The sequence below is a fragment of the Rhyacophila brunnea genome, unplaced genomic scaffold, assembly GCF_057557595.1.
Source record: "Rhyacophila brunnea isolate RB1 unplaced genomic scaffold, BYU_Rbru_1.0 scaffold_21, whole genome shotgun sequence".
In the NCBI taxonomy this organism is placed as follows: domain Eukaryota; kingdom Metazoa; phylum Arthropoda; class Insecta; order Trichoptera; family Rhyacophilidae; genus Rhyacophila; species Rhyacophila brunnea.
This window is the reverse complement of record NW_028232871.1, coordinates 27,279,706-27,305,924: the sequence shown is the minus strand read 5'-3', so window position 1 is coordinate 27,305,924 and position 26,219 is coordinate 27,279,706. Positions and strand designations below refer to the sequence as shown.

The 26,219-nt window shown below is 29.5% G+C and overlaps 1 protein-coding gene across 1 annotated transcript in view; it reads right to left on the bottom strand.

Annotated features, from left to right (window-relative positions):
* Positions 1 to 26,219, bottom strand: part of Con (leucine rich repeat protein connectin) — a 189,976-nt gene that overhangs the window by 74,619 nt on the left and 89,138 nt on the right. Inside the window, exon 2 of the mRNA XM_085948841.1 lies at positions 3,522 to 3,553. The gene's annotated coding sequence lies outside the window, so the exon portion shown is untranslated. The remainder of the gene's footprint in view (positions 1 to 3,521; positions 3,554 to 26,219) is intronic.

The following is a 26,219-nucleotide window of genomic DNA, read 5'->3' as shown; positions in this document are numbered from 1 at the left end:
TAAATCGTACTTTACACCTTACCATTCGGTGGTCGCTGCCAGTATTAAATTTGTTAATGACTGTGCAGTCTAGAAAAATATCCTTCTTGTTGGTGAGGATGTAGTCGATTTCGCTGGTTCGTTTTGTTGGGCTTCGCCATGTCCATTTTCGAGAAGGCTTCTTTTTGAAGAAAGGTGGACAAATGGTTGGCTAGGGCCTCAATGAAATGCACTAATGCCAATAGGTACATTTCTATAAAGTGTTGAGACGCTACTCTACAGATGGCCAACAAATCCTATCTCTAGCCTCCACGCGGCGTCCCCTGGGCAATGCAGATGTGGTGTGTCTTGTGACAGTATAACTCATCTGTAGCTAATAGAGAAGGGTGAAAGGCAAAACTCTGGCGCCTTAAAACGAGAGACCCCTTGGCTACGGGAAGGAAAACCCAAACAGAAAACCACACACCAACCCGTTTGGACAGCGTGGTGTGTTATGTCCAAATACCCCCATGAAACATAAACAAAAATCTCGGCCCTCATTCTCCGGAGGCCAACCTGACACTGATCACGGCAGCAATCAGCAAGGGAAGGCAGAGGGTGCTAAGAATCCCCGGAAAGACGGTAACGGCTGCCTACCGATGACCATTGCCACCTATAACGCGAGAACATTATCCAGCAACGCCAAACTTCTAGAGCTCGAAGAAGAACTCGAAAAAAATAAACATGTAACATTTTATTAACCCTATTATAAATGCATTTTTTTTTTCAATTATTTTATTACGAACCATAACCTTTGCTGTTTTTACACAAGGTGATTCTCTTACTCTCCTAAAGTTAATCCATCGTCATCAATAAATGTCGATCAAATGCTATATGAAGGCTTTCCCTTACTTTTTACTCCCTAGTTCTCTACCGCCACATAAATAATATCACAAGTTTTATAGATATTATTTGTTTGCAAAAGTAGTATCTTCACATTCAAATTTTCATTCATTACATTATTTTTATTATGACTTATGTTTGTCCATTTTTTGTATCTTTAATTTTTTTTCATGACGATATTTTGTATAGCGTTTCTGTATTCTGGAAGTGGAAGGTTGCAGATTACTTAAACACTAAACTTGAAAAAGGTTGGGAATTTTTATTCTAAACAATCTAACTTCCTTCATATATGTTTTACACAAAAAGGTCCCGTCCACCCTTTTGACTTAGTAAAATCGATATGTAAAATTTATAAACCCTACCAAAATAAACCTGGCTATATACATTAAGACAGAAGTAATCCTGATATTAGTATTCAAATATCATACACGGGTTTATAACAATAGTCTATTTGTTATAATAAATATGTTCAAGTTTTCCCATTAAGCGTGACGTGATAAAACCTTTTAAATTCTTTCCGTTTGAGAAAAATGTTTGGGGTAATCTTTTGACCCTTAAAGCATACGTACAATAAAGACAAAGTTTCCAAGAGCCCAAACGTGATCTTTCGCTTAAACGTTTTATTTTAACGAGATTACAGGAAGTCTCATGATGTTCATAAACTAATTTGAATTTTTTTCGAATCATAAAAGTCGAGCTTAAAAGGTTTTTATAAAATCGTCCCAAAAACATTTTACTTCTTACAATTCCGTGTAATATATAACATAAAGCGATTTAACACTAAACTAAATAGTTAGACACCTAGTTAAAATATTTGACTACATTACAAATCATATTTTAACCATACCTACGTACTATTACTAACTCCGAATGGATAATAAGAAGTACTCCCCCTTGATGGTACAGGCTGATATCATCTTGCTGGGTTTTCCTTCGGTGACATATTAATAACAACTAATGTTTGCAAAGATATGCAGTCTAATTTATATTCCAGAATACTTGAGAACAGGTTATAGCACATAACTGCTGTATACAATAATAAATATTTATAATATTAATAAAATTTTACTGGAAGAAAGCTAGGCGACCTGCTAAAATACAGAAGCCGAGTTTGTTTCTGATATCGGCAGAAAATTCTGCAAGCAAAATTTAAAAAATAAAAAATACGGTTATTACCGAGGATTGCAAAGAATAACTCCGTTTCTCTCTACCAATAATTTGAGATAAATTTACTCATCACCGTTTACTCTAACTGCGGGTATTTTAACTGCATGTCTGTTTTAAGAAATTATCACTCAGAATTCAGTCTGACTCAGACAAATTACTTGCCAGACAGTATTATTATTCTAATATCCACATCTAAACCAAATATTTTTTATATGCTATATGTCTCGTAGTCAACCTCGTTCATATCTCTATGAGTCAGCTTCCGTCATCTTTAGGGTTTTAGAGAACATTTCTAATTCATCGGAATAACACTTTTATTTGTGTAACAATGCATGGAAGATATTGTTTAAATATTCTCAGGTGAATAAGAATTAACGTGTAACGTGGCAGTGATATATTAAAACAAAACTGACAGCTTCTGTCAAATAATGACGTTTTTTTAACAGAAATCATGGTATCGAATACGAATTTATCTACGCAAATTCTAAATGAAAAATAATGAAACCATTTTGCAAGTATTAAATTAATTAATCGAGAGAGAGCTATTGTGTTAATAATATTAATTCAGAGCGTATTGCCATTTAAATAAAGAGCAAACCAATGCTGGAAATACTTAATCCGCAGTACGTGCATGTGCACGTGAAAAATTATTTTAACCATTTATTTATAGTTAATTATTCAGTTTACATAGTGTGCAGCTTTTATACTTTGACGATTGTATAGTAGGTAAAATAATTTAAAGATTATCATAATTTTAATTATAACAACACTTATAATCGCGAAAAGTGACGTTGCCATATAAGTCACTGTTATATTTATCTGTCATTTGACTTTCATCTATGCTTAGTATTCTTAATTAGGTACCTAGAGAGTTTTACAATATAATGATGGTATTTTAATACATTAGGCATTCAGTATATTTTATGGATAGTATTGACATAGTATGTCAATCTAGATTCACCAATATTTTATGTTTAATTCAATTAGTTTGACACAACATACATACCTACTCAATTTGTAATTATTTCTTGCATAAAAGCTTAACCATTTACTAAAATTAATAGAATAAAATTAGATGTGTAAAGCTCTATTTAACTAAGCCTATTTTTTCCAAAATGATTTACCAGTGGATTCAAAAAATAACACAATAATTAAATTGATAAATCCAAGCAAGCTGGAATGAGGATATTTTATATATATTATTTTAAATCACCTTAGATATTATATTAGATTACAAAGAAGTCAGTGTTTTTGGATATGATCATTAAACATCAATCGTTAAAAAAATATTTGAGATAACTCAGAAAAGTTTTTTAATGTATATAAATTTACTAGTCAAAAGTTTTTTTAATAAAAATAAAATAAAATTACACTCAAGATTCTGCATGTACTAAAACGATACGGTATATATTTTCTTCTGAATAATAAAATTATGTAAGTTTTAAAACGTAACCTTTTTTAATTATATATAAATGATATAAAAATCTCCTTACCCAAATTTTGAAGTTTTCGTCTTCGTCAGATCCTAGAAAAAAATAATATTAATTAGAAAAGTTTTTCTCATAAAAATAATTAGCGTTCTTTTTATAGGTAAAGTATTTTTTCTCTTTACAGAAATTTCTCTGTAGAATTTTAAAGTGTAAAAATATATAATATATTCTAATATTTTTTAGAATTTTTATATTAAATATGCCATTTAGCAGTATTTTCAATGTATCAATTAATATGATTAAGCCTCGTTCTTAAATTCAATTTCAATATATATATGAGTATTTCTTACTGTAGAATATGTTATAATAGTTTGTATAATATTCTAACATACTTCTTAATCTAATTACCTACCAACTTTATTTGATTAACAATATTGCATTAATATGTAAAGGATTTTATTATATTAATTTATCTAAAATCATGTCATCATCATCTCAGCTACTTCTAGCTTAACTTCTGGATAAAGGCCCGTCTCCACTTTTCTATGTCCTTAATCTTTTGTTAAAATATACCTAATTTAAAAATAAACTAAATTTTATAAACTCATCAATCCAGCAGGCTCTCAGTCGCACTTTTTAGACTTTTAATATCTCTTGAGTATCATTGTTTAATGTTATTTGTTCAGCGATGATATTGTGTATTTAAGCGATGTATTCTGCCCATCTCCACTATTATAGTTAACGTTTTTTCACTTTTTCCAACTCATTTTTTCTCCTTTAGGTAGTAACTCATTTATTTATTTTACAACGTTTGTATTAGCTCAAATTCTTGTTTGTCTGGTGGTTGTTTGTGCAGTACAAATTTTTCAATCGATTTTTAACTAACTTCCCGACTAGCTAGACATTTTAAACTTTTAGAATATCCCAGAACACGATGCCAATGCATTATTTTAATACTTTTAGCCATCTTTAAACAGAATTGAATTCATTTTCCGTTAAGTCTGTTTTGTATGAAAGTTATTTCATAAAAATCCGTAAAATGTAAAAGACTATTGTTGGTTGCTAAGGTAGTGGTCCTAGCAACTAAATTATTAATATATACGTGCGTTACTATGAAAATCAAAATGTCATTTCAGTATTCTATATTTGTTTGTTTGTTTGTTTTTTATTTACTTCATATCAAGTACAAGTTTGAGCATAATAATTCAACAGAAAATTTAAAAACGTTGTATATAAAAAGTTCTTTTTATTTTGTAACTATTTATTATTATTCACCCATTTTGAATTTCAAACCCATACGTTGAAACTATAAGAATATGTCATTTAAGGTAAAGTCACTAATGAATAGTTATTAATATCCTATTTGAACATTATAAATTTACAAATTTACAGAATCTGATAATTAATAGTGTTTCTTATAAATACATCAAATTTTAATTTTCATATCATTATGTTTATTGCAAAAAAGTATGTATCATTTAATAGCCTATAACATCGTGGGTCTCGGGTTTTAATCCTGAGTCTGGAAAAAAAATCACATGCTATTTTTTCAAAGTGAAGCAAATGACTAACGTCGGCATAAAATCTTCTTAGGATTCAACATGGTAAAACAAATTAAAATAAATGCGCATATTTGTTATAAATTGAAAATAAAATACAAATTTAAACAGAAAAAATTTTAAACCAACCAGTTACGGCTTGACGCACAAAACCGTAATTTAGAATATTGAATTGTAGACTAATCAGTTTTTGTAATGAGACGTCCCACTATCTAGGATAATGTTCTACTTGAATTGAAGTTCAAATTATATATTTTAATCTTGAATTATTTTCAAAGCGGTCACATTTTTATAAAACTATTACTATGAAAAATGTGCAACTTCAGGTCGCAAAAAATTCCTCCGCCAAAATGATGGGACCCTAAGAGAAAAATTCCATTCCCTCTCTCGGGAGTTTCCCGTTTGAAATGTTGGATCTCGGTCTGCGTCTTAGTGTATAGAGCTGTGAAATTAATGACCCGATAGTTTTTGCTCGATAAAATCTCCGTAAATTCTTTGGCAGGAATAGATTAGATGTAATTGTTTCACAGGCGCGCAATAAATATAATGAATTGTCCAAAAAAACACTTCACGTCTTGTTTATCGGTAATGGGCTAGTGTTTATCATACAAATACAGTTTGGTTTCAACAGTTTTGTGCTTACAATAAATTCTCTTTAACATAATAACTCGAAATATATTAAATAACTCATGGTATAAACATAAAATAATACTAACACTAACATATTATTCTTTATATAATATATTTATCTGTTATATCGAATTATTTGTATTTTGGTCAGCGTTTTCACTATTTCCATGATACCGAAGCTTGAAATACAGACGAAATACAAATATTTTTATCTGTCTTTTATTTATTTATTCCGATAAAACTCAAACTCAACTAGACTAATACTGGTGAAACTGTCTATGTACATTACCGATACAATTGGTAAAGTTTCATCTCAATATCTACAAAGGTTTTAAAGTTAATATAAAATTTCTCAAAATTAGCGCACATGGGTGTGTTTGTAGCCCTAATCTTTGTCTATCTTATTGATTTGAAAAGTTCACATCGAATCAAATTACTTTTTTTATTCTTTACAACTGTCAATTTTATTTCCATATTTTACACAAACGAAGTCACATGGTATCGCTACTTACTTTTATAAACATAATATAATATTATTTTATTATCATCACCTCAATAGTAGAACCAGATAACTTGATTTTCACTGTTTTTGACATAGCTATTGAATATGATTCTACAAAATAATAAAACTAGGTACCTAAGTCAGAAGTTAATGGGAACTGTATTAATTTTGTGTTTTTAAATATAAGATAAATTTAAAACCATAAATGCATTAAATAAATAAAATAATAATATATCTACAATATATTTTCATACAATTTAACATTATTTGATTGTTCTAATTAGACAACCATAATTTTCCATTCTTATTTTAAATAATAATAAAATTTATAGCCTAAATTTATGTTAATCTAGTGAAGTATACAATTCATAACAATGACGAAATCAGAGTTATCTAGTTGTAGTATTGAGGTGACGATATAGTCATCTTGATTATCAAGTACCTCATTCATTGATAAACTAAATAATGTGTGTTTTATATACAAGACAGATTTTTTCGCGCACATTTTTGCAACGGACCATTCAAGTCAGTTTTAAAATAACTGGTGTATAATTCGTATACTGGTCATTTATTATGGAGAATTTGGCATAGCTATGCAAACGTATTCATGATTGACGAAGCTCATTTCAACCTTAGTATATATATTAACCTATGACAATTTTTGCTACAAATGAATTTGTCAACTTCAGTAAGTTAATGCACACATTAATTTTAACAACCTTTCTTTCACTTTCTTTTCCAATTTGTGACTCCATCTTTAGATATTTTGAAATAGTTTTCTTCAAAAAAGTTGTTTTATTAACTATATTTTTTCCGTATATTATACTAATAAAAGAACTACACGAAAAGTTTTTTTTTATTATTAAGCCATTATTTAATTTACAAATAATAAAATTCTAATCTTAAGCATGTTTCAAAAATAAGCATATAGTAATAACAGAGGAATTATTAAAAATTATGTAATTAGTCCAACAATAAACAAAACTGATACTTCAGTTAAATTATTGGCACTAAACAATATTTTCCATATTATCAAGGAAAATTTTCAAATTAATTTTGACGTAAAATAGGCTTCGCCGTGGTCTATAGCAGCATTTTCCGGCATTAATTAAAAACCCCGAACACGAAATTGGGTTATTAACCCAGATTTTAATTTACTTTCAGAAAATAAAGCCATACTTCGTACCTTCCCTTATAATGCCATGCTAGTTTTATTACTCTTTTTACAATACCTATGCCACTAGTTGTGCTTCCAAATAGTATATCACTGTTTGGGGAAAGTGTATTATATTTATAATAAATTCTAATGGTTTCAAGCTCTGTACTCTTTCATTTAAGTCGTTTTGTGCGACCCGGATTTCGTCTTTCGGCATCTTCAGGCGTCGTGTACACTCACTAAAGGTAAACACATACTGACAACACTTTTAACTCTACCTTATATAGTAAATCAATACAATAAAGTAGGTAAAAACTCCATTACCTACCTTTCTAGTCAGAGGTCACAAAAAATACAATAAACAAATTATGAATAGTTGAAGTGTCAGTAAAAACCTAATTAATAAAAACCCTATCTTATTAATAACAATACACTCGATACCATATTATTATAATAAAACGTCAAAACCTAATAATAGGACATTATTCTTTATAAACAATAAAAATACTACATAATTAGGGTTTTTACTGACACTTCAACTATTCATAATTTGTTTATTGTATTTTTTTTGACCTCTGACTGGATAGGTAGGTAATGGAGTTTTTACCTACTTCATTGTATTGATTTACTATATAAGGTAGAGTTGAGAATGTTCGTTGTCAGTGTGGGTTTACCTTTGGTGAGTGTACACGACGCCTGAAGATGCCGAAAGACGAAACACGGATCGCAAAAAACGACTTAAATGGAATAATAAAGAGCTTGAATCCATTAGAATTTAAATTCAAATTCCATCAATTACCTTTGGTCGATACTATTAATATATTTATAATAACTTAAGATTTAAATCAATATCAGTATCTGGTATCGAAAAGAAAATAAAACTATCCACCATTCTATATTTACAAATATCGATGAGAAATGATTAGTATGATTGTATGTTTTATTAAATTTTAAATTTAAACAATTCTATTCTTGAACTTGAACTCGAAATATCTCACGATCAAGAAAATTACGAGCAGGATGGAGCAAAGGAGTGTATAATCACGAAAAAACACACCAGCGGGAGATAAGGTGAAACAGAACAGAATCGAAAGATGACCCAACGTAGAACGCGAAGAAACTAAAACTATCAAGCAATTTTCACACCGGCCTCTGGTGGTCGAAAAAGCCTGCATTTTAAGAAAACGTAATTTTGCAACTGAAAAGTAGTTTTCTTATAACGTCGCGCAGTAGGCTCTTTAAATAGTTATCAACTACTTCGATGATTGACTATGAAAATTAATATGGCGGCAACAAACTAAAATCGCCATACCAATGTCTCAAACTAAAAAATATATCCTTTCTCTACCGTCTTTAACTTTGGTAACATATTATTAAAAACGTTTCGTAAATTCCATGAAGTTTGAAACAAAAAAATCATAGAACTAACTGCCACATTTTAATATCAAACAGTTTGTTAACTACTGTAGGAATAATATTTATAACTTTAATGTTTTTTCTGTTGTTTAATTTCAGAATAAATCAAGAAATATGGAATATTTTTTTAAATAATTCTTCCTTAAGACTATTATAAAGAAAATATAAAAGTTATAATGGCTTAAACTTTAAAACCCTCTACAGAAAAAACTTTATAAAGAGAAAAGTTTAGATTGTATCTTTAAAAATATTTCAAACGTTTTTATTTTTCAAATACATAATAAATTTATAACTACAAATTATTTGGCTTATATTAATAACAATAAATATCGTTTATAAAATTTAGTCATGTTTAATAAATTTTATAAATTTATAAATCGTAAATAATACAAAAAAACGAAAATAGGTATAATTTTCAGTTATTATTAATTTGTATGTAGATACATGCTTTAATTAAATAAGAAAATTCAGTTTCATGTTTTATTATGAAATTTAAATGTAATATGTCTAATTTAAATAAATTGTAACTCAGTAAAATTTGATTGTTTATGACAGGCAACAAACTAATAGACTTCAATTGATAAATACACGACAATGTTTTATGACTGACAATATTGTGGAATTCAATCGATATATTAAACGTATATTCCTTTTTTCAATAATGGTCGTAATATATATTTTATAAAAGAATTACGTATATAGTAAAAAACTACTTATTTTAAGATTTAAGAATTTACATTTGATTTGAAGTAGTTATGAAAAGCAAAAAACTTTTTGAAATTTATATTTCTGTCAACAAATTGATCGATTTTTTTGTTTATGGATTTTTTAAGTCGTGTCAAACGCTATATTAAAACTTTTTGTCAAAATATTGAAGAAATAAAGGAGGTTATCTTACGTTTTTTATCTAATTATCGAACTTAATAATATTTAACTATTAATAGGTTATTTAGAAACCAAATTGTTGGGACATAATTAATTGAAATATAGCAGCAATACTTTCTCATTCAGTATTTATTGATTACGTAATTACGTAGTATAACCTCGTCTGCTAAGGTGGCAGCACAATTTTCTTCGCCAATATTTTTCGTATTTATTTAGTAAAATAAAAAAATCTATACTTTTTTTAATAAAATAAATAATTTTAAAATAAATAATCTTAATAAAATAAATAATATTAATAAATAATTTAATAAATAAAAAAATCTATACATTTGAAAGAGAAATCATTACAATCAGTAGTGTCTTATCCCAGCACGATAAAAAATGAAGATTATCAAATTGAGTTTATTCTAATGTTTTTGTAATTTTGTTGACGGTATATTAAGGATAATTTTACGACTAATGAAAAGCCTTATGAGAGTCTTTGACGACTCGGCGCCAAGACAACTGAGCCTCATGCAATCGAATGAAATTCGAAAATAAATATAAACGTTCGTGAATTATAGGTACTTTTAAATTATTATTATATTATTATGTAATACTTGGCGAGAATTTAAATATGTAAACGTAAATAATGATTTAATTGTGCATATTATGTTTAAATTACAACGGAAAGAGAGTTCTTAAAGAGAGTTATTTGTATATAAAGTCTCAGGCATGATTATTCTCAATCGGCAATAAAAAAAAACATTATGTTTAGAGCAAAATAAGTTAAAACTACTAATTAGTAGATAGAAACTGATTAAAATTCATCGTCTACTTTCTGTATAACATCGTAACGAACGTATATTATTTATTTTATTCGACAGTAGGGCGCCCAGTTGTCCTGGCGCACAGTTATCCCATTCCCAGATGATGTTGTCAATACAATTACGAGAGAATATATGTTATGTGAGTTTTTAAAATAATTTAAGCAATTATTTTGCATTCATATAGCGGTAGTTTTTCAACGACACGGGTAATAAAAACCCTATTCAAAACAATGTTAGAAAAAAAAATGGAAAAATCATCGCTGATATCCGACAACGGATATGGCACAGTAGGAAGAGAAGATTGTATAAAAAACTTCCAACCTAAAGAAAACACATTTAAAAGTCTAAAATAATTGATACTGCTCTATAGAGAAATAATGGCTCACACACATTACCTATTTCTATTCCAAAGTGTTTCAAACAAAAGCTCAACTTAATGTTTTCTAACTTTCAACCCTTGTAACAATCCTGATACGCGCTATTTAAGTTGACCCTCTAGGCTATGGTCAAAACGTGCTAGTCCTTTTGCACACTACAAATATCCTCAATATTTTATGTTTTGATCCACAAACAAGGTGATATATTTCACCTGCTGTTATATACTTTGTGTAACAAAATTGCGACTGTGTAATAAAAATGTCTTTTTCAGATTTTATTTGATATCATTACTAAAAGGAATATTAAGGACCCCATTACTCATTGTATGGATAACTGACATATTTTATGACCACATATACGAAGACTTTTTTTTAAATCATAAACAAATTTCAATGTTTCAACACAAGAAAAAAACAGTATATTTTGGTCTAAAAATAGATTCAAAGTCATAACAGCAACAATAAACTAAATAATCATATTATGTTCTTTAGTACCGTCTTCTATAAAAGATTGGCGACCAACTTGCGGTACACTTCTCTATCCTGAGCCAGTTTTATCCAATCACCAAAGCCTTAAACATTAAACAATTTTTGAAAGTTTCTTAGCTAAGGAAATATCCTTACAAGTACGTTTCAGCTACCTTTGTGTTTCCTTGTATTTTAAGTTGAACGAAATCATAATTAACATTTCGGAAAATATAACCGAAGTGTGATTTTTCTGCCCTTAAGAATAGATATGAGTTTTCTTGTTAAGTCAGTACTCGTTTTAAAACCTTCTATAGTTAGTAATGTGATCACTGATCACCATAGGATATATACATGATACATTGATACAGTCGCATCTTGAAAACCACCAGTCTTCATATTATTCATTTCTTGAACGTCCATACGTTGACTCCGTAGACGTACCATCTGATGGCCGTTCATCGAATCGAGTACCCAGACTAATGTCTCGATTATACAAGACACATTTGTAAGTGCTTTTCTTGATCATAATATAGTTTAACCTTCAGTATTTGTATAAACAGAAGATATTTTACCTGCCATTTATCTTTTTCCAAGCTTGTTATCTGTTTACAGATTAATGTCTCTGACTTAGTGTGGTGGCCGCGTGGCATAAGCGTTGAACTATCATGCCGTGGGTCCCAGGTTCGAATCCTGGGTCTGACAAGTACACATATTGTTTTTCAATATGTGTGTGAGTCAGGGTATGGACCTAATAGGTTGAGCAAGTGGCTGACATCCATTTCTCGTAAAAACAAAATCTGTTAATACAAACCTCTACTCTGTGGAGGCCCATATGATCCTATTAGGATCGGACATGGTCGAAAAGAAAAGAAAAAAAAATAATTTCTAATTTCTCCCATTTTCCATTTAAATGTATTTATACCATATACAATATTTTTTCTAAATTTACCAGGTTTTCCTTTTACCACAATACAATTATAGTTATTTTGTGTTTTTATTTATAATACCTATCGACAATTATTATATTTATTAAAACTCAAACCTAAAACATTATTAGTTTAATTCGATATAGTAATAATTGAACGAAATAATATTATGTGTCACATAATTATTACTTGCTCTACAGGTGAATATAAAATATTTTATAAATTTTATAAAATCAATTAATATTACATTTTATTTACCAATTATTTATTGGTTCCATAAAATACTTATATCAATATTATCTGCTCCTTTTTTAATGATACTACAGCCTAAATTAAACTATGGTTTGCTCAATTTTCTGCTTGTACGAATCTCAGTTAGTTAAATAGTAGTGAATTAATTTTGGTGGACAATGGACTTAAAAAGATATTTCATGTTTATCTTCATTAGTGAATTTAATTAGTTTTTATCTCCATATTGTAATGCTTAAAATATTTTTTTTCATAATATTGTCAGTCATTCTCTGCTCTTTAGGTGAAGCATAGGGCCAGCAACCAACACTTTCGAAAATTCCAGCTACGTGCAGTCTTCTTTAGTCTTCTTTTATCATACCAGCATGCATACCGTATATAACCAAGTGATTGTTTTAGTGGGCTTCCTGGATGCTAAAATCCGATTTGTTTAAAAAAAATCAGGCTAGAACTGACTTAATGGATCTATAGCCAGAAGACGCATCTTCAACGTAGATGTAACGAGAAATGTCGCAGTCATCTGTTTTCAAAACACAACATACTGTTATGTTGGATTTTTGTAAGTACCTATGTAGTTAAAACTAAATTCTAAAAGTGTCACCACATCTACATTCTTCAACTTTCAAAAGTGTTTACGTTACATGTCTTTCTTATGGTGTTTTGTCTCCCAAGGTACATAACTAACCTGCTTTTGACAATGCTAATTGGGCGGACAATAACTGTGTTATAACCAAATCGCTTCAAATATTGACATATTTTGGATTTGGGCGGTCTTTGATTTATATTTTTTAAATGGGTCTACTTAGCTCATTCGGCGTAGGTACTTCTAGATTCTTTAAAAAAATATATTTACTCTTTTAGTAATATTGCTTCTATCTCTTTGTCATATTATGAACGTCTTGATTTCCTAATTTGTAAAGTTTACTAATTATGTAAAGTATTAATTTTAATTCAATTTAAATTTTAAAAAATACTAAACGTTTGCATTGATGGTCAAAATGTTTCGTGTGAATATATCAGTACATAATTAAAATTTGAAAAAAATGCTTTGTAATTCGTGAAAATTATACAAAAAACTTTTACATTCTCTACCAAGAAGCACCACACCGGTGAAAAGCGTGGAAAGCTCACGTAACATGGGCTGTCCAAACGGGTCAGTGCAGGTCACAACAGGTCATAGCAAAAAGCTCCAAACTGGCCCATTGTAAACGTGGCCTAGTCCCAGGAGTTTGGTCCTTGGGGCCAGCACTTAGCACGTTGGCCCCGTTGGACCAGCGCTGCCGAATCGACTACAACGGGATGTGATTTGCGGATTGTTTTTCCTTTATTGTGTTAGAATACGAATGTATAGTTTACAGGTGGGTATTTGAATATTTAAAACTCGGGTTTAGCGAGGGCTAAATGGTAAGTATTTAGAGAACTAAACGTGACTTGACTGTATAACTTTAGGTGTGGTGAATTTATCCGATGTTAATTAAATTATTACATATCATTATAATATTGAGATTCTGTTGCATGTTAATTTTAATATATATATTTATAATCTACAGTTAGAACTGTATTAATAAAGACTGCCCAAATAAAACGAGGTTTAAATTTGTAATATAATTTAGTAATATAATATACTATGTCAAATATAAGTTGGGAATAGTTTTCACATATATTTATATACATAATTATTAATATATATGTATACCTATGTGTAAAAAGGGCACCAAATAATGTGTCAGCGCTTTTTAAGAAAAGTATTTTAATACTAGCATTGGATTATAGTTAAAGCTCCGTATATAGTCTGAATGTTTTATCCCGATTTTTGCCTTTTAAATAAATACTAAAATATTTGGGTGATAACAGGTAATATTATAAAGTGATATCATATTGTAACTCATTTTAATAATTACAACGCATTTTCAACTGACAATAATTAACAGCAAACACTAGTAAAGTAAAACCAAAAAAAACACTTATAAATAGAAAGAAATAAATATTTGTTATTGGCATATAAAATAATCCATCATTTAAAAACCAAACCTCATTTACAAAATGTTGAAATCAGTCATGCAGAATTTACAATTGCGTATTTAAATTTGAGGTAGATTTATTAAAACGAAGTTGCCTATACACTTCGATCATCTTCATCCTCAGTTTCTATATTATTGTCTTATAATAATGAAACACGTCAATTATTACTCTATAATAATTATTACACAAGATTACATAATTTGAAACACCTCAGAATTTTACATAAATTCATGAATATGTGTACCAAGTCCAACTTCTATTTTGAATTCAACAGATTCCAGCCAAATGCACATTACCAATTAATTAAGCAACCGATACAATACAAATGATGTCAAGATTTAATAACTTTTCATCCGAAATATTCTCTTAAATTTTATTAATATACGATCAGTACTATATTTTGGAATTTTTCAATTAAGGTACTTACCTTGATTCTTGGATGGTTTTGTAATTTTAGATATAACATGGAAATGTAAATTAATATTGTTTATTCAATGAAGAATGCTATATTCATATTTTTTTTATCTGATACAGTGAATAAATAATAGTTATATTATGTATCAATATATTAGTATGTATCTAAAATCTGTAGTACGTATCAATCAATTCATTAATGAAGACGGTACCAGACAATATCTAATTAAGGCTGTCACCTGCAACAGGAACATCCGGATCCGGATAGCCATAGGTATCTCATAGTCCATTGTATAGCTACACATATCAACCTCATATATCTATTTATTATCATTATAGTGTACTCCTGTGGCATCTCAAAATTTATTAATTTTACGTATATTTAAAATTATAGTCACCTTTAGTAATTTTATACCCAATTTTCCTTCATAATAGTGTTTTTCTACAAATTACTGAAGTATCTCACGTTAGAGAAAACTTACTATAGTTGTTATGATATATAAATTTTCTCTTGCAATTTTACAGTAGGAATAACCAAGATATTGTAATTTAGTTATAAACTCGACCAAGTGGCCTTGTTTTTATGCCAGAAACCCATTTTCAGTAAGGCAATGCTTTATAATTTACGGATGTGGCCAGCCGTATTGCATGTTGTTTCGAAGCCAATAATAAAAACGTCATAAAAAGTGCACACTTGAGGCCATTAGCAATATATCACATGCAGCCCGCGTTAAAACATTTTGTACGTGATTTTATCAAACAAAACTCGGCAAGTTTCCCCACAAAACTCGTTGATGTTGTCTAATTTGAAATAGTTACGTGATAACCTCTTTCTCTAACGTAAGACAATACAAATGTTTAAAAAACCATTCTTCTATAAAAGAAGTAAGTACCCAAATAAATATAGAAATGTTAAAATGGAAGAAGAGCAACTTTGTTTTGAGTTGAATAGCCAATTTGTAACAAATTTGTACGTTTGTGGTTCAAGGTTTATTTAGAAAAGCTGCATAAAATTCTTCGCTTTGCTATTACAAAAGTACTAAATTCTTTTAATATAATTAAACAGAATTAATAAAAATACTAACAGCATAACTTAGCGCTTCCCGGGAGTGGAATGGTTTAATATTTGAAAATAAACATTCTAAATTTAATACGTAGAGTGCAAAGGATTGAATTTAAAAATGTCAAAAAATATAATATCAGAGATTTTTATTTTTAACATGTATATTTGTTGCATTTAAATATCTTAAAAAGTACGACATATTCAATTTATTATTTTAAAACTTTTCTATATAATAGGGCATTTTGATATATAATATTCGTGGTTTTTCCATTTGGTGCCAAAATATATAAATCTTTACTACTCTCCACCCTTGATGCCGGTACATACAGTTGTCCGTGAGTGAAGCATTTCGATCTAATGTGGCAGCACGCGTAACGCGTCGCCCGCACCAGCCTGCCGATTAGCAATTCTAATAATATAATTATTTGCATTTAACTTTACCATTTGACCTCCGATCGAGCTGAAATAAACGCCAATATTTTTTTTAATGTACACATTTTAGCGAAATTTTCAATAAACAATGGAGGTTGCAGCATTAACTTCCGCGTTTCAGGGCTCTGTATGCGGTGGCTTTTTCCGAAAAACCGTAAAACTGTCCCCGGGATGCAATGGGTTAAATCTAAAATTTGAGACTCCAACGATGCACTCCGGCTTGTCGGCCTCCGTTTACTGCCCAAGTTTTGTCGAAATCCGACTGCGCGTGTGGATTTGTATAAAGAAAATCCGAAGGACGGTACAAACATACAAACATCCAAATATATTCTTCAAATTATAGTATAGATGTTGTTAGATGACCTACTTACTATACGGACTACTTAGAGGCGTGGACACTCACAAAAACTAGATTGAAAATCACGAGTATCATGGATAAAAAAGGTTAAAAAAAAAAACTATCCCGAAAGTCAACTTTTGCATCTTATCTTCAAAAACTCATTTAGTGATAACACCGCGACTGGCGCGTTTGGAGGCGTTGGCCATTAGATATAATTAACGTGTTATTTAAATATGGTAATTAAAAGGTTATCAGTGATTGTGTTAATGGATAATGCCCGGTAAGTGAAGGCTTAGAAGAGAAGAAAATCATGGTATAAATATTTCGGAGTCTGGTTTAAACTCAGAACTTCGTTTATATTTAGAACCGAGACAGACAAGGAAAAAATAGCCAAAATCATTGCTGACTTCCGATAAAGATAAGGCACAGAATGAAGAAGAGTTAGATAAAACATCTAATTATAGTAATGATGTTTTATTGAAAACTGCATATACATACATGAGTAAGATTTAATAAGGTAGAATTTTTCATTGATAATATTAGTATATAACTTGGAAATGCATCAGAAATATATAAAAAAACTCTCTTGGACCGAATAGAATTTGAGCACATGTATTTTGTTTTAAGGGAGTGTGTTTTGTCAATTATTGATGTTAATGACCCTCCAAAATACTTAATCGAGAGTATCGCTGAACCCTACTTTTGGAAGTGAAGCAGATTTTTTATGACTGTACTGAAATGTACTTTGACTGAATTGACATGACTTTACGTTAAGAGTACCCATGGGAGAGAGGACAACGTAGAGGCAAAATTAAAAATTGTAAGAAAATTTTTCTAGTAGGTCTTATATTATATTTAATCAGAAATCGCTCACCCATCGTAGATTGTTTATTATAAAGGGGATATCAACATAATCTTGTACATTTTTTCCATATGAGCACAAAATGTTTCCGCCCTCGGAAACTTGGTCTACTGCTTGATTTCCGATAGCAATTTTCCGGGTCTCTGTAAACTCATCATTTTTATTGAAAATTTATGGCATTTTAGTCCCACAATATATATAAAAAAACGTTATGTTTAGCATAGTAATACTTCCTTTAGTATATAGGTCTCAGGTCAAAAGTGATAATAATAAAAAATACTAAGTAAGGTTCGACCTCTTGGGGGCGAGGAAACATAAAATAAAAAAATATTGTATAAAGCATGTAAACATTATAATGTTCTACCATTGATTGATTGCTTCAGCTATCGATATATTTCACTTGCAAATATATATTCAGTTGGAGATACATAATTATAATACATTCTTAACGGCCCACATGCTCGGCGTAGGTCAAAATGGAGCTTTTATGGAATTTTCAGAGCATAACCCTGGACATTCCTTAAACGTTGTAGATAATCTATTTATATAATTTTGAAGCGTTATTATCCTTTACATTTATTTTAAATACATATTTGATGACTGCATAAAGTATTTTTATTACATAAAATAGTATTCTTTTAAACCTCTTGCTCTAATGTTTTAGAATATAGTCATATTTCAGTACATCCATGTGAAGTGGTGTTAAGATTTTTTAGATTTATTAATTTTTCGCATTCACAAAGTAAAATTAATGTTAACATTTTATAGTGACATATTTACGATAAAAATTATATATTATAATCTTTTTAAACCATAATTTGACAAGAATTAGGCATTTTATTATTCGAAAATGGGCATGATCAAATGTTTAAAATAAATATAAAAGATAATAAGGCTTCGAAATTATATCGATAGATTATCTACAACGTTTAAGGAATGTCCAGTGTTACGCTATGAAAATACCATAAAAGCTCCATTTTGACCTACGCTGAGCATGTGGGCCCTTAAAATGTTGTTTAAACGGTGTATGTTCTTTGTACCTATTTACATAATTGTGTATGTTATATTTTAACTTTTTTATTATATTACCGTACTAAAAGTCAGTGTAGATTGTGAACAATCTTAGTTTTGAGATAATTTAATCAAGCCATAAAACAAAGAATAGAGTTTTATTTTGATACAATTAACTATTATTAAATGATATAATTAACGCGTAACAGTAAGTTGTACCTATAGATTTAGTAAGTTAAAATAATAAGTTTAAAGTCACAGTTAAACTATAGCTAGTATTTTACTACAGCCTACTCTAACACATGTATATAATTTCATTAAAAGTAATATTGCATAAAATAACATTGGATTTATATGACAGTTTATCGTTGGGTAGAAGATTAAATTGGTATAAAAATTGTACAATTATCTCAAACCTAAATTTTTTTGATAGTTATAACACTATGGTTACAGGGTTGTGACTTTTTTTAAATATGTACATAATATAATATATATTGTTTAACCGTTTGAATTTATTGTGTGATTCATTTGTCATGTCATGTTGTGAACATCTTGAACATAAACTGTCAATGTTCACAAATAAAATATATATGTTGATGTTGTTAGATTTTCCTGGCTCATCAATCCATTGAACCAGTTTTTCTGTGAAACTTTAATGCCTTCGAAAGCTCTCTCAAGATGTAATGTCACAATATTATTGAAGCAAATAAATAAATCAATACATAGTAAGTACTCACACAATCTGTAGGGATTTTATGTGGCAGGAAAATCTAAAACTAAAAAAGGTTTACATTCTAAAAACAAACGTGAATATACACTGCAGAGGTCGGCAACCTTTTCATACTTATGGATCACATTCAATTTAAAGTTTTAATAATAAGACCGCAAAATAAAATAGCTAATGTAAAAAAGTACTAGTCAATTTTTAATATTTCAAAAATGATTTATAAAAATGAAACCAAATGAAAAAATATTATTGAATTAATATTTAAAAAAGGTTAATTTATCACTGTGTTTCTCTCAGTTAATTTTGTTTTTGTGGCTTTTTTCCCTTTGCAAAATTATATCTTGATATCCACTAAAACATAAGGTGCAAAATAGAATTGATTAAACAAAATAAAATATCCATCAATTTAGTCGAGAAGAAACATTGTTCTACGTAAAACTCATGCCAGAAAACGCTTGTTCGCAAAAGTAGGTGTAATTTTTAAATTTTAATCTCTACTTCATCTAGTATATCTCGAATATCTTAATTTTATATGAAAATCCATAAATCTGGATATTTTTTTTTCAATAATAGGATGCAAGTGCCTTTACTGTTCGCCATCTGAATTAAATGACACACATATATCTGCAGTATCCTAAGTGATCTAGGCTTTCTGGAGGTAATTATTTTTACATATTTCTACATACGAACCATAAGTATCTATTATTAATTCGCACCCCCAGACTTACACTGACGTAAGTCAAACTCAGCCATTTTCCAGGAGAGCCGAAACATACTTTTTGAACCATGTTTATGGTACTTGATTTATTGTCCAATGGCTTTTATAAAAAAAAATTCTAAAATTGGAAAAAAAATATCTTTCTAGTGGCATTCATTTAAGAGTATCAGAGTTACTGGAGTGTTCTTCTCGATATGTGACTCAATGTATTTAAAATAGCACTGGAGTTAGGGGTATATCTCGATAAATATTTTTTTTGAGATACGCCAGTGGTCTCCTGAGATAGAGAAAAATAAATGTAATTGAACTGCATTCATAACTCAAAACAGCAAAATTCAGACTTACGTCAGTGGTGTCTGGGGTGTGAATTATTAAAAAAATGTATGTAGTGTTTATTGTATACATTTTAATAAATTATAATCAGGACTAATCTTATCCATTTAAACGGGACATCATCAACTGATGGAAAATATATAATATTACAGGTATTTATACTAATAAATTTTAAAATCGAACTTTTTTATTGAAGATATATTGCACAATAATTAAATGAAATTATTCCAAGTAATTTGGCTGTGTATGCAACGTATTAATCTTACAATTTAAATGCAAAGTAAGTATATAATATAAAACATACATTGAAAATATCATGTTTTTTGTTAATAATGAGGCAGTGGCAAAGAGTGTGAAAAAAGTTCTAGAATAGTCATATTTACGGTTTCACCTTCTATATTACCGCGTTTTTATTAGCTCGTATTCTTGTTTGTCCAGTATTTTTTTTCTTGTTTGTCCAATAAAAATCTTGCAATCGATTTGTTAACTAACTTCCCGACTAGCTAGACATTTGAAACTTTTAGAATATATCAGAACACGATGACAATATATTCTTTTAATACTTTTAGACATCTTTAAGCTGAACTGAATTCATTTTCAGTTAATTCTGTTTTGTATGTTTCGGAAAAAATTCGTAAAAAGTAAAACACTATTTTTGGTTGCTAAGGGAGTCCTATCAACTAAATTATTAATATATACGTACGTTACTATGGAAATCAATATGTAGTGTCAAAATGACATTTCAGTATTCTATATTTATTCAGTATTTCTATCAAGTACAAAAAAAGTATTTATTAATACATACATAGAATTGTCAAGTTTATATGATTCAACAGAAAATTTAAAAACGCGGTATATAAAAAGTTCTTTTTATCTTGTAATTATTTAAACATATTTTTGTAATCAAAATGTAACTGTTTGTTTCCTTAATAAATAAAATATGTACCGACCTAAAAATAATATTTTCTGAAAAGGTAGGTAAATTAAATTGATTTATTTATATATTATCACAAAGCAAATTACAACATGGCAAATTTTACCACAGGTTTTGTTTTAATCTAATTACTTACCTAATGTATGTACCGTATGGTTGCGAGACGTGGACCCTCAACACGAGAGATATCCAAAGGCTAAGAGTCGCACAGCGAGGCATGGAGAGGTGTATGTTGGGCATCACGCGAAATGACCATAAGAGAAACGAATGGGTTAGGAAGCAAACAGGAGTACGCGATGTAATAGACGTTGCCAAATAGCTGACATGGAGATGGGCGGGGTACATTGCTCACCAAAAGGACGGCCGCTTGGCCGACAAATGCCGTCATCCAATGGTACCCAAGAGGCACGAAACGGCCACAGGGTTGCCCTAAACTGATAAAAAACGACACAGGATCGAAAGAGCTGGAATAAGCTTGGGGAGGCCTTCATCCAACAGCGGATTGACCGCGGCTGATGATGATGATGACTTACCTAATACAATGTTTTTCCATCAATAATTGACAGTTAACACAATTAAAAAAGTTATATTAGTATGATCAGCTGCAAGAAAGACACGTTTCCAACCACTGTACTAAAGACTTATCTATATAATCCAGTAAGGCGACTCAGCGGCAAAGCGGAATTCTTTCTTTTAACAGATCGTTTCGGAAAATCTGTCGGATTGAATGCGTTTAGGAATAGCGTGATCTGCCGCCCAGGACACATCCCGCGAGACGGCGTAATGAAAGGGACGTGACTAGAATTGTGCAAAGTCTAAGGTCACGGTGGGTGTACATAGGTACCCTAAGACGTCGGTATATAGGTAACGTTGCAAATCGATATGTCCATTAAGAAGTGTGTCTTGTGTTACCGCCGGAAAAATAGTCTTTCTTGTGTTAGAAATTCCGCAATGTTTTTAAAGCTTTTGGGCTAAGGTGGGATGAAATTCCAGATATATTTAATGTTGACAAAAACATTTTTTCGGACAGTATATTTTTATTAAAAATACACTTATAACTTGGATTCGCCTTAGAAATATTTATACAGTAACGTACATTATTTTAAAATATCTCATGTATATAATATAATATATACCCATAGAAAAAATCTTTTAAGAAAAAATACTTTTCCATCTTTCTTAATCACGACGATTTTAACTAGTAGTTTTGCATGAAATGCTTATCAAATTACGTTATAATGTTGACTATTGCTATATTAAATTAAGCGAATCCAACTGTTAAAAGTCATATTTTTTTCTAAAAAGATTTTTATAGTATGTATATGTATATGCATGAGATATTTTTGAATTATTTATGTTCAATATAATATGTAATGTTACATTTTCAAATCCTGTCTTATTCGTTCGATAACAAAAAAAAGTTTATTAAGGGGGGGCATGCTCAGCGTAGGTCAAAATGGAGCTTTTATTCTATTTTCAAAGCATGATCCTGGACATTCCTTAAACGTTGTAGATAATCTATTTATATAATTTTGTAGCCTTATTATTTTTTATATTTATTTTAAACATTTGATGACTGCATAAAGTATTTTTATTACATAAAATAGTATTCTTTTAAACCTCTCGCTCTAATGTTTTAGAATATAGTCATATTTCAGTACATAAATGTGCAGTGGTGTTAAGATTTTTTTGCATTTATTATTTTTTAAACGCATTTATAAAACCATCAGTATAATTTATATCGACATTATTATAGTGAAATATTTATGATAAAAAATTATATTGATAATCTCTGTGATCCCAAATTTGACAAGGGTTAGGCATTTTATTATTCAAAAAATGGGCAAGATTAACACATTTGAAGATAATTCTAAAGATATTAATTATAAGCTATGTCTTTGACCATTCAAGTATGATAAAGATCTTACGAATAATGATTGCTTTATAATAATTATTGACCTAAGAATAAGGTAGTGTTTTTTTGAAATCCGCCATTTTTTTGGCATTCTCCAGTAGTTAAGATACAACATACGGCCGTAGCTATAAATTGACAAACTATAATTAAAGTAGGGAGTAAAATGATGTTAACGTGCGTGAAAATAGAATAAAAGCGCCATTTTGACCCACGCTGAGCACGTCCGCCCTTAAATTTATACAGTATATTATATGGTATAAATGTATTTTAATATTACATCATACCGCACAAAAATCACTACCCCATTAGACGTAAATATTGATAAATGCAATACTTTAGACTTAGTGTGACCGACCGGAGGGAGAGAGCACAGAGTAAAGATGCCTGTAAGATAGTTGTGCAGTCATCCATGAACTTGAATGGTTTGTAGTGTCAGTTTAAGTAAGTACCTAATATTTGATTGTTTACTACAGCTTATTGTATTTTCAAGTTTTATCCCAAAAATCATTTGTAAAGGATCTTGGTATTATGTTTGACATTGAATTGTATCTTACTATCAATATGGTTAACATTTTTTTTAATACGGTACTACAAATGTTGGATTTCATCTTGCGTTTAAAAGCTCTTTATAATTACTTAGTTAGAAATAAGCTTGAGTGGGCCCCGCGTCTTTATATAAATAATTACAAGATAAACAGAACTTTTTATGTACAACGTTTTTAAACTTCCTGTTGAATTATGTATGCTTAATATGCTCAAACTTGTACTTGAAGTAAATAAAAAACAAACAAACAAATATAGAATACTGAAATGTCATTTTGATTTCTATAGTAACGCACGTATATATTAATAATTTAGTTGCTAGGACCCCTTAGCAACCAATAATAGTCTTTTACTTTTTACGGATTTTTCTGAAATAACTTTCCATACAAAACAGAATTAACCGAAAATGCTGAAAATTCAATTCTGCTTAAAGATGGCTAAAAGTATTAAAATAATGCATTGGCATCGTGTTCTGATATATTCTAAAAGTTTCAAATATCTAGTTAGTCGGGAAGTTAGGTAAAAATCGATTGCAAAATTTTTACTGCACAAACAACCACCGGACAAACAAGAATACTAGCTAATAAAAACGTTGTAAAATATTAATATCGTTAGTTAAATAGTATTATTAAGTGCATCGACAAGAATGTTGTAAAAAAAACCAGGTAGCACTGCCACCTGGTTTTTTTTTCTAGTTCCTATATTAATAAATGAAAACACTCCAAGAGAAGTTCATTAATTATTTATCTAACACGCTTGGGGATAACTTTACTATAAAACATCGCGTGTTTCGATAATATGAATTACTTACAAGTTTATGTAGCCATCCAATCCAAGAAAGAGTTAATATTCTATGCGTGCTAGACATAACTTATCACTTACTGAAGTAGTAACTAGTCATATATTAATAAAACCTCCCTCATCGGATACATAATGAATATAATTACAACCAATCAGAAATTTTCTGCAAAGAAAAAGGAGTGCTGAGTGAGCACCAACCGTCATGAATGATTTGGGAATAGCGGACGTAATTTATGGAAGAAATTTGGTTATTCGATACATGCGATAATAACTTCTATGGCACATGAATAATTGGTTTAATTATTTTTTAGCACAATGTTACATAATTATTATTTTTAACGTATTTAAAATATTAATATTGCTAATAATTGCTTTACATTCTAAAATATTTTCAAAGAAAATTTTCTGAGAATATGACGCAGTTCTAACTTTTTCTTATGTATTATGGAGTATTATATACTTATTAAAAATAACTTTAAAAGTGACCTGGAGCAAACTTCTATACTAATATAGTATAGAAAAAAGCATCTAATTTATAAGTTATCTTAGGATTTGGATCGTTTTAGTTCTGCATTGAAAAAATCGCAAATCCGCAATGGTAATTTAGTTAAACCTGGTTGGGACATTTTTAAAACCCCTTTGTTTATAAATTACATAATTTTTTTTACATATTAAGTATTCGGCACTAATAATTTATGTTAGTAAATATGATGAGAAAATAAAATTATATAATATATTATTCTTTTGGCGTAGTTAGTAGGTATGAAGTGAAAATATTTTTTGTATTTTTTTTTTAAAGAGAAAAAGTTGCCAGAGCGAGTTTTCTATCTCGACAACACATTATTGCATCTTAATCTTTTTTATATTCAGTTATAACCAATTAAATACATTTTTAGTAGGTACATAATTGAATGCTACAGAATAAACAATGATTTAAAAATATATTACACTAATTATGATAAAATATATTAATATTATATCATTGCAAATACAGAATGAAAAATGATGCGATTTCTTTAAAATTATAGATGAATTTAAAACTCCCATAGAAAGTTTAACACGTGTATTTGGTAAAATCCAATGAAAGTCAGCCAAAATATAGTTCCTCTTTTAATTTTAAATGTATGTAATTGTAAGTAATATTCTTTTATTGTATATATATGTGGGAGTCATGGTGCTGTGGATGAAGAGGTCGAGGTTTGGTGGTTGCTCAGGTGGATGGAGGAGCGAGTTTTATTTTCAGCGTAAACAGTCGGTACAACAGTATATTGCAGTAGTTATGTTACAATACGTATGATACTGTTCCGAGGTCCAAGTCTCGGTAGAATGTGATGTTGTGCGGAGTGATACAGAGACCAAGATACTAACAGACCGGGAACTTATATTCGAGTGATATTTATTGACGTACAATCAAAATAATATGGATATGAATATGAATAAATGGATATTGCGGAAATTATAATTGCAGTAAGCTATTTACTACGTTTTCCATAATTGGACACTATGGGAAATGGATATTAAGGAATTTATAATTGCTGTTAGTTATTTAATATCGCCGATCAATATGCTGACACGGATTGAGTTGTTTATCCCAATATATATAACAGTAAGTTTATTTGATAATCAATGTCACTTTACAGATGACAAAAGATAAGGCATCATAATGGCA